Source organism: Nelusetta ayraudi, unplaced genomic scaffold (assembly GCF_046127955.1).
Source record: "Nelusetta ayraudi isolate G7.1 ecotype Tasmania unplaced genomic scaffold, CSIRO-AGI_Nayr_v1 ptg000135l, whole genome shotgun sequence".
Lineage (NCBI taxonomy): Eukaryota > Metazoa > Chordata > Actinopteri > Tetraodontiformes > Monacanthidae > Nelusetta > Nelusetta ayraudi.
In genome coordinates, this window is record NW_027466185.1 from 3,650,001 (window position 1) to 3,657,500 (window position 7,500).

At 47.9% G+C, this 7,500-nt stretch overlaps 21 non-coding genes across 21 annotated transcripts; all 21 read left to right on the plus strand.

Moving 5' to 3' along the window:
* Positions 1–166: 166 nt before the first annotated feature.
* On the plus strand, positions 167–285 carry LOC142878700 (5S ribosomal RNA). Its single transcript, XR_012924952.1, has one exon. It is a non-coding gene; the product is annotated as a 5S ribosomal RNA (ribosomal RNA).
* Positions 286–519: 234 nt separating this feature from the next.
* On the plus strand, positions 520–638 carry LOC142878678 (5S ribosomal RNA). Its single transcript, XR_012924932.1, has one exon. It is a non-coding gene; the product is annotated as a 5S ribosomal RNA (ribosomal RNA).
* Positions 639–872: 234 nt separating this feature from the next.
* On the plus strand, positions 873–991 carry LOC142878488 (5S ribosomal RNA). The gene has a single exon (XR_012924754.1). It is a non-coding gene; the product is annotated as a 5S ribosomal RNA (ribosomal RNA).
* Positions 992–1,221: 230 nt separating this feature from the next.
* Positions 1,222–1,340, plus strand: LOC142878701 (5S ribosomal RNA). Its single transcript, XR_012924953.1, has one exon. It is a non-coding gene; the product is annotated as a 5S ribosomal RNA (ribosomal RNA).
* A 230-nt stretch (positions 1,341–1,570) lies between these two features.
* On the plus strand, positions 1,571–1,689 carry LOC142878704 (5S ribosomal RNA). Its single transcript, XR_012924955.1, has one exon. It is a non-coding gene; the product is annotated as a 5S ribosomal RNA (ribosomal RNA).
* A 222-nt stretch (positions 1,690–1,911) lies between these two features.
* LOC142878705 (5S ribosomal RNA) lies at positions 1,912–2,030 on the plus strand. Its single transcript, XR_012924956.1, has one exon. It is a non-coding gene; the product is annotated as a 5S ribosomal RNA (ribosomal RNA).
* Positions 2,031–2,264: 234 nt separating this feature from the next.
* On the plus strand, positions 2,265–2,383 carry LOC142878706 (5S ribosomal RNA). The gene has a single exon (XR_012924957.1). It is a non-coding gene; the product is annotated as a 5S ribosomal RNA (ribosomal RNA).
* Positions 2,384–2,617: 234 nt separating this feature from the next.
* Positions 2,618–2,736, plus strand: LOC142878707 (5S ribosomal RNA). Its single transcript, XR_012924958.1, has one exon. It is a non-coding gene; the product is annotated as a 5S ribosomal RNA (ribosomal RNA).
* A 234-nt stretch (positions 2,737–2,970) lies between these two features.
* On the plus strand, positions 2,971–3,089 carry LOC142878709 (5S ribosomal RNA). The gene has a single exon (XR_012924959.1). It is a non-coding gene; the product is annotated as a 5S ribosomal RNA (ribosomal RNA).
* A 229-nt stretch (positions 3,090–3,318) lies between these two features.
* On the plus strand, positions 3,319–3,437 carry LOC142878710 (5S ribosomal RNA). Its single transcript, XR_012924960.1, has one exon. It is a non-coding gene; the product is annotated as a 5S ribosomal RNA (ribosomal RNA).
* Positions 3,438–3,667: 230 nt separating this feature from the next.
* LOC142878386 (5S ribosomal RNA) lies at positions 3,668–3,786 on the plus strand. The gene has a single exon (XR_012924656.1). It is a non-coding gene; the product is annotated as a 5S ribosomal RNA (ribosomal RNA).
* Positions 3,787–4,017: 231 nt separating this feature from the next.
* On the plus strand, positions 4,018–4,136 carry LOC142878711 (5S ribosomal RNA). The gene has a single exon (XR_012924961.1). It is a non-coding gene; the product is annotated as a 5S ribosomal RNA (ribosomal RNA).
* Positions 4,137–4,366: 230 nt separating this feature from the next.
* Positions 4,367–4,485, plus strand: LOC142878387 (5S ribosomal RNA). The gene has a single exon (XR_012924657.1). It is a non-coding gene; the product is annotated as a 5S ribosomal RNA (ribosomal RNA).
* Positions 4,486–4,715: 230 nt separating this feature from the next.
* Positions 4,716–4,834, plus strand: LOC142878712 (5S ribosomal RNA). Its single transcript, XR_012924962.1, has one exon. It is a non-coding gene; the product is annotated as a 5S ribosomal RNA (ribosomal RNA).
* A 230-nt stretch (positions 4,835–5,064) lies between these two features.
* LOC142878713 (5S ribosomal RNA) lies at positions 5,065–5,183 on the plus strand. The gene has a single exon (XR_012924963.1). It is a non-coding gene; the product is annotated as a 5S ribosomal RNA (ribosomal RNA).
* Positions 5,184–5,417: 234 nt separating this feature from the next.
* On the plus strand, positions 5,418–5,536 carry LOC142878714 (5S ribosomal RNA). Its single transcript, XR_012924964.1, has one exon. It is a non-coding gene; the product is annotated as a 5S ribosomal RNA (ribosomal RNA).
* A 230-nt stretch (positions 5,537–5,766) lies between these two features.
* LOC142878716 (5S ribosomal RNA) lies at positions 5,767–5,885 on the plus strand. The gene has a single exon (XR_012924966.1). It is a non-coding gene; the product is annotated as a 5S ribosomal RNA (ribosomal RNA).
* Positions 5,886–6,115: 230 nt separating this feature from the next.
* Positions 6,116–6,234, plus strand: LOC142878717 (5S ribosomal RNA). The gene has a single exon (XR_012924967.1). It is a non-coding gene; the product is annotated as a 5S ribosomal RNA (ribosomal RNA).
* Positions 6,235–6,464: 230 nt separating this feature from the next.
* LOC142878521 (5S ribosomal RNA) lies at positions 6,465–6,583 on the plus strand. The gene has a single exon (XR_012924786.1). It is a non-coding gene; the product is annotated as a 5S ribosomal RNA (ribosomal RNA).
* A 242-nt stretch (positions 6,584–6,825) lies between these two features.
* On the plus strand, positions 6,826–6,944 carry LOC142878263 (5S ribosomal RNA). The gene has a single exon (XR_012924538.1). It is a non-coding gene; the product is annotated as a 5S ribosomal RNA (ribosomal RNA).
* A 230-nt stretch (positions 6,945–7,174) lies between these two features.
* On the plus strand, positions 7,175–7,293 carry LOC142878201 (5S ribosomal RNA). The gene has a single exon (XR_012924479.1). It is a non-coding gene; the product is annotated as a 5S ribosomal RNA (ribosomal RNA).
* Positions 7,294–7,500: the final 207 nt, after the last annotated feature.

Genomic DNA, 7,500 nt, shown 5'->3' on the forward strand with positions numbered 1-7,500 from the left:
TTTTTTGCTGGCGGTTCATTTAAACAAACTCACAAACTAACTAACTAACTAACTAAATGAATGAATGAATGAATGAATAAATGAACACCACATGCACGGCTTCATAGGCAAGGTGCACTTCCTCCATGCTGCAGGTTTATAAGGCCTGTTTGCAACAGCGTCTCTCGCTTACGGCCATACCACCCTGAGAACGCCCGATCTCGTCTGATCTCGGAAGCTAAGCAGGGTCGGGCCTGGTTAGTACTTGGATGGGAGACCGCCTGGGAATACCAGGTGCCGTAAGCTTTTTGTCCCGGCAGGGGGTGCTGTTTCCACGTGCAACTTTGTGAGGAAATCACAAGACAAACTGTTTTTTGCTGCCGGTTCATTTAAACAAACTCACAAACTAACTCACAAACTAACTAACTAACTAACTAAATGAATGAATGAATAAATGAACACCACATGCACGGCTTCATAGGCAAGGTGCACTTCCTCCATGCTGCAGGTTTATAAGGCCTGTTTGCAACAGCGTCTCTCGCTTACGGCCATACCACCCTGACAACGCCCGATCTCGTCTGATCTCGGAAGCTAAGCAGGGTCGGGCCTGGTTAGTACTTGGATGGGAGACCGCCTGGGAATACCAGGTGCCGTAAGCTTTTTGTCCCGGCAGGGGGTGCTGTTTCCACGTGCAACTTTGTGAGGAAATCACAAGACAAACTGTTTTTTGCTGCCGGTTCATTTAAACAAACTCACAAACTAACTCACAAACTAACTAACTAACTAACTAAATGAATGAATGAATAAATGAACACCACATGCACGGCTTCATAGGCAAGGTGCACTTCCTCCATGCTGCAGGTTTATAAGGCCTGTTTGCAACAGCGTCTCTCGCTTACGGCCATACCACCCTGAGAACGCCCTATCTCGTCTGATCTCGGAAGCTAAGCAGGGTCGGGCCTGGTTAGTACTTGGATGGGAGACCGCCTGGGAATACCAGGTGCCGTAAGCTTTTTGTCCCGGCAGGGGGTGCTGTTTCCACGTGCAACTTTGTGAGGAAATCACAAGACAAACTGTTTTTTGCTGCCGGTTCATTTAAACAAACTCACAAACTAACTCACAAACTAACTAACTAACTAAATGAATGAATGAATAAATGAACACCACATGCACGGCTTCATAGGCAAGGTGCACTTCCTCCATGCTGCAGGTTTATAAGGCCTGTTTGCAACAGCGTCTCTCGCTTACGGCCATACCACCCTGAGAACGCCCGATCTCGTCTGATCTCGGAAGCTAAGCAGGGTCGGGCCTGGTTAGTACTTGGATGGGAGACCGCCTGGGAATACCAGGTGCCGTAAGCTTTTTGTCCCGGCACGGGGTGCTGTTTCCACGTGCAACTTTATGAGGAAATCACAAGACAAACTGTTTTTTGCTGCCGGTTCATTTAAACAAACTCACAAACTAACTCACAAACTAACTAACTAACTAAATGAATGAATGAATAAATGAACACCACATGCACGGCTTCATAGGCAAGGTGCACTTCCTCCATGCTGCAGGTTTATAAGGCCTGTTTGCAACAGCGTCTCTCGCTTACGGCCATACCACCCTGAGAACGCCCGATCTCGTCTGATCTCGGAAGCTAAGCAGGGTCGGGCCTGGTTAGTACTTGGATGGGAGACCGCCTGGGAATACCAGGTGCCGTAAGCTTTTTGTCCCGGCAGGGGGTGCTGTTTCCACGTGCAACTTTATGAGGAAATCACAAGACAAACTGTTTTTTGCTGGCGGTTCATTTAAACAAACTCACAAACTAACTAACTAACTAACTAAATGAATGAATGAATGAATGAACACCACATGCACGGCTTCATAGGCAAGGTGCACTTCCTCCATGCTGCAGGTTTATAAGGCCTGTTTGCAACAGCGTCTCTCGCTTACGGCCATACCACCCTGAGAACGCCCGATCTCGTCTGATCTCGGAAGCTAAGCAGGGTCGGGCCTGGTTAGTACTTGGATGGGAGACCGCCTGGGAATACCAGGTGCCGTAAGCTTTTTGTCCCGGCAGGGGGTGCTGTTTCCACGTGCAACTTTGTGAGGAAATCACAAGACAAACTGTTTTTTGCTGCCGGTTCATTTAAACAAACTCACAAACTAACTCACAAACTAACTAACTAACTAACTAAATGAATGAATGAATAAATGAACACCACATGCACGGCTTCATAGGCAAGGTGCACTTCCTCCATGCTGCAGGTTTATAAGGCCTGTTTGCAACAGCGTCTCTCGCTTACGGCCATACCACCCTGAGAACGCCCGATCTCGTCTGATCTCGGAAGCTAAGCAGGGTCGGGCCTGGTTAGTACTTGGATGGGAGACCGCCTGGGAATACCAGGTGCCGTAAGCTTTTTGTCCCGGCAGGGGGTGCTGTTTCCACGTGCAACTTTGTGAGGAAATCACAAGACAAACTGTTTTTTGCTGCCGGTTCATTTAAACAAACTCACAAACTAACTCACAAACTAACTAACTAACTAACTAAATGAATGAATGAATAAATGAACACCACATGCACGGCTTCATAGGCAAGGTGCACTTCCTCCATGCTGCAGGTTTATAAGGCCTGTTTGCAACAGCGTCTCTCGCTTACGGCCATACCACCCTGAGAACGCCCGATCTCGTCTGATCTCGGAAGCTAAGCAGGGTCGGGCCTGGTTAGTACTTGGATGGGAGACCGCCTGGGAATACCAGGTGCCGTAAGCTTTTTGTCCCGGCAGGGGGTGCTGTTTCCACGTGCAACTTTGTGAGGAAATCACAAGACAAACTGTTTTTTGCTGGCGGTTCATTTAAACAAACTCACAAACTAACTAACTAACTAACTAAATGAATGAATGAATGAATGAATGAATAAATGAACACCACATGCACGGCTTCATAGGCAAGGTGCACTTCCTCCATGCTGCAGGTTTATAAGGCCTGTTTGCAACAGCGTCTCTCGCTTACGGCCATACCACCCTGAGAACGCCCGATCTCGTCTGATCTCGGAAGCTAAGCAGGGTCGGGCCTGGTTAGTACTTGGATGGGAGACCGCCTGGGAATACCAGGTGCCGTAAGCTTTTTGTCCCGGCAGGGGTGCTGTTTCCACGTGCAACTTTATGAGGAAATCACAAGACAAACTGTTTTTTGCTGCCGGTTCATTTAAACAAACTCACAAACTAACTCACAAACTAACTAACTAACTAAATGAATGAATGAATAAATGAACACCACATGCACGGCTTCATAGGCAAGGTGCACTTCCTCCATGCTGCAGGTTTATAAGGCCTGTTTGCAACAGCGTCTCTCGCTTACGGCCATACCACCCTGAGAACGCCCGATCTCGTCTGATCTCGGAAGCTAAGCAGGGTCGGGCCTGGTTAGTACTTGGATGGGAGACCGCCTGGGAATACCAGGTGCCGTAAGCTTTTTGTCCCGGCAGGGGGTGCTGTTTCCACGTGCAACTTTATGAGGAAATCACAAGACAAACTGTTTTTTGCTGCCGGTTCATTTAAACAAACTCACAAACTAACTCACAAACTAACTAACTAACTAAATGAATGAATGAATAAATGAACACCACATGCACGGCTTCATAGGCAAGGTGCACTTCCTCCATGCTGCAGGTTTATAAGGCCTGTTTGCAACAGCGTCTCTCGCTTACGGCCATACCACCCTGAGAAAGCCCGATCTCGTCTGATCTCGGAAGCTAAGCAGGGTCGGGCCTGGTTAGTACTTGGATGGGAGACCGCCTGGGAATACCAGGTGCCGTAAGCTTTTTGTCCCGGCAGGGGGTGCTGTTTCCACGTGCAACTTTGTGAGGAAATCACAAAGACAAACTGTTTTTTGCTGCCGGTTCATTTAAACAAACTCACAAACTAACTAACTAACTAACTAAATGAATGAATGAATGAATGAATAAATGAACACCACATGCACGGCTTCATAGGCAAGGTGCACTTCCTCCATGCTGCAGGTTTATAAGGCCTGTTTGCAACAGCGTCTCTCGCTTACGGCCATACCACCCTGAGAACGCCCGATCTCGTCTGATCTCGGAAGCTAAGCAGGGTCGGGCCTGGTTAGTACTTGGATGGGAGACCGCCTGGGAATACCAGGTGCCGTAAGCTTTTTGTCCCGGCACGGGGTGCTGTTTCCACGTGCAACTTTATGAGGAAATCACAAGACAAACTGTTTTTTGCTGCCGGTTCATTTAAACAAACTCACAAACTAACTCACAAACTAACTAACTAACTAAATGAATGAATGAATAAATGAACACCACATGCACGGCTTCATAGGCAAGGTGCACTTCCTCCATGCTGCAGGTTTATAAGGCCTGTTTGCAACAGCGTCTCTCGCTTACGGCCATACCACCCTGAGAAAGCCCGATCTCGTCTGATCTCGGAAGCTAAGCAGGGTCGGGCCTGGTTAGTACTTGGATGGGAGACCGCCTGGGAATACCAGGTGCCGTAAGCTTTTTGTCCCGGCAGGGGGTGCTGTTTCCACGTGCAACTTTGTGAGGAAATCACAAGACAAACTGTTTTTTGCTGCCGGTTCATTTAAACAAACTCACAAACTAACTAACTAACTAACTAAATGAATGAATGAATGAATGAATAAATGAACACCACATGCACGGCTTCATAGGCAAGGTGCACTTCCTCCATGCTGCAGGTTTATAAGGCCTGTTTGCAACAGCGTCTCTCGCTTACGGCCATACCACCCTGAGAACGCCCGATCTCGTCTGATCTCGGAAGCTAAGCAGGGTCGGGCCTGGTTAGTACTTGGATGGGAGACCGCCTGGGAATACCAGGTGCCGTAAGCTTTTTGTCCCGGCAGGGGGTGCTGTTTCCACGTGCAACTTTATGAGGAAATCACAAGACAAACTGTTTTTTGCTGCCGGTTCATTTAAACAAACTCACAAACTAACTCACAAACTAACTAACTAACTAAATGAATGAATGAATAAATGAACACCACATGCACGGCTTCATAGGCAAGGTGCACTTCCTCCATGCTGCAGGTTTATAAGGCCTGTTTGCAACAGCGTCTCTCGCTTACGGCCATACCACCCTGAGAACGCCCGATCTCGTCTGATCTCGGAAGCTAAGCAGGGTCGGGCCTGGTTAGTACTTGGATGGGAGACCGCCTGGGAATACCAGGTGCCGTAAGCTTTTTGTCCCGGCAGGGGGTGCTGTTTCCACGTGCAACTTTGTGAGGAAATCACAAGACAAACTGTTTTTTGCTGCCGGTTCATTTAAACAAACTCACAAACTAACTCACAAACTAACTAACTAACTAACTAAATGAATGAATGAATAAATGAACACCACATGCACGGCTTCATAGGCAAGGTGCACTTCCTCCATGCTGCAGGTTTATAAGGCCTGTTTGCAACAGCGTCTCTCGCTTACGGCCATACCACCCTGAGAACGCCCGATCTCGTCTGATCTCGGAAGCTAAGCAGGGTCGGGCCTGGTTAGTACTTGGATGGGAGACCGCCTGGGAATACCAGGTGCCGTAAGCTTTTTGTCCCGGCAGGGGGTGCTGTTTCCACGTGCAACTTTGTGAGGAAATCACAAGACAAACTGTTTTTTGCTGCCGGTTCATTTAAACAAACTCACAAACTAACTCACAAACTAACTAACTAACTAAATGAATGAATGAATAAATGAACACCACATGCACGGCTTCATAGGCAAGGTGCACTTCCTCCATGCTGCAGGTTTATAAGGCCTGTTTGCAACAGCGTCTCTCGCTTACGGCCATACCACCCTGAGAACGCCCGATCTCGTCTGATCTCGGAAGCTAAGCAGGGTCGGGCCTGGTTAGTACTTGGATGGGAGACCGCCTGGGAATACCAGGTGCCGTAAGCTTTTTGTCCCGGCACGGGGTGCTGTTTCCACGTGCAACTTTATGAGGAAATCACAAGACAAACTGTTTTTTGCTGCCGGTTCATTTAAACAAACTCACAAACTAACTCACAAACTAACTAACTAACTAAATGAATGAATGAATAAATGAACACCACATGCACGGCTTCATAGGCAAGGTGCACTTCCTCCATGCTGCAGGTTTATAAGGCCTGTTTGCAACAGCGTCTCTCGCTTACGGCCATACCACCCTGAGAACGCCCGATCTCGTCTGATCTCGGAAGCTAAGCAGGGTCGGGCCTGGTTAGTACTTGGATGGGAGACCGCCTGGGAATACCAGGTGCCGTAAGCTTTTTGTCCCGGCAGGGGGTGCTGTTTCCACGTGCAACTTTATGAGGAAATCACAAGACAAACTGTTTTTTGCTGCCGGTTCATTTAAACAAACTCACAAACTAACTCACAAACTAACTAACTAACTAAATGAATGAATGAATAAATGAACACCACATGCACGGCTTCATAGGCAAGGTGCACTTCCTCCATGCTGCAGGTTTATAAGGCCTGTTTGCAACAGCGTCTCTCGCTTACGGCCAAACCACCCTGAGAAAGCCCGATCTCGTCTGATCTCGGAAGCTAAGCAGGGTCGGGCCTGGTTAGTACTTGGATGGGAGACCGCCTGGGAATACCAGGTGCCGTAAGCTTTTTGTCCCGGCAGGGGGTGCTGTTTCCAAGTGCAACTTTGTGAGGAAATCACAAGACAAACTGTTTTTTGCTGGCGGTTCATTTAAACAAACGCACAAACTAACTAACTAACTAACTAAATGAATGAATGAATGAATGAATGAATGAATGAATAAATGAACACCACATGCACGGCTTCATAGGCAAGGTGCACTTCCTCCATGCTGCAGGTTTATAAGGCCTGTTTGCAACAGCCTCTCTCTCTTACGGCCATACCACCCTGAGAACGCCCGATCTCGTCTGATCTCGGAAGCTAAGCAGGGTCGGGCCTGGTTAGTACTTGGATGGGAGACCGCCTGGGAATACCAGGTGCCGTAAGCTTTTTGTCCCGGCAGGGGGTGCTGTTTCCACGTGCAACTTTATGAGGAAATCACAAGACAAACTGTTTTTTGCTGCCGGTTCATTTAAACAAACTCACAAACTAACTCACAAACTAACTAACTAACTAAATGAATGAATGAATAAATGAACACCACATGCACGGCTTCATAGGCAAGGTGCACTTCCTCCATGCTGCAGGTTTATAAGGCCTGTTTGCAACAGCGTCTCTCGCTTACGGCCATACCACCCTGAGAACGCCCGATCTCGTCTGATCTCGGCAGCTAAGCAGGGTCGGGCCTGGTTAGTACTTGGATGGGAGACCGCCTGGGAATACCAGGTGCCGTAAGCTTTTTGTCCCGGCAGGGGGTGCTGTTTCCACGTGCAACTTTGTGAGGAAATCACAAGACAAACTGTTTTTTGCTGCCTGTTCATTTAAACAAACTCACAAACTAACTCACAAACTAACTAACTAACTAAATGAATGAATGAATAAATGAACACCACATGCACGGCTTCATAGGCAAGGTGCACTTCCTCCATGCTGCAGGTTTATAAG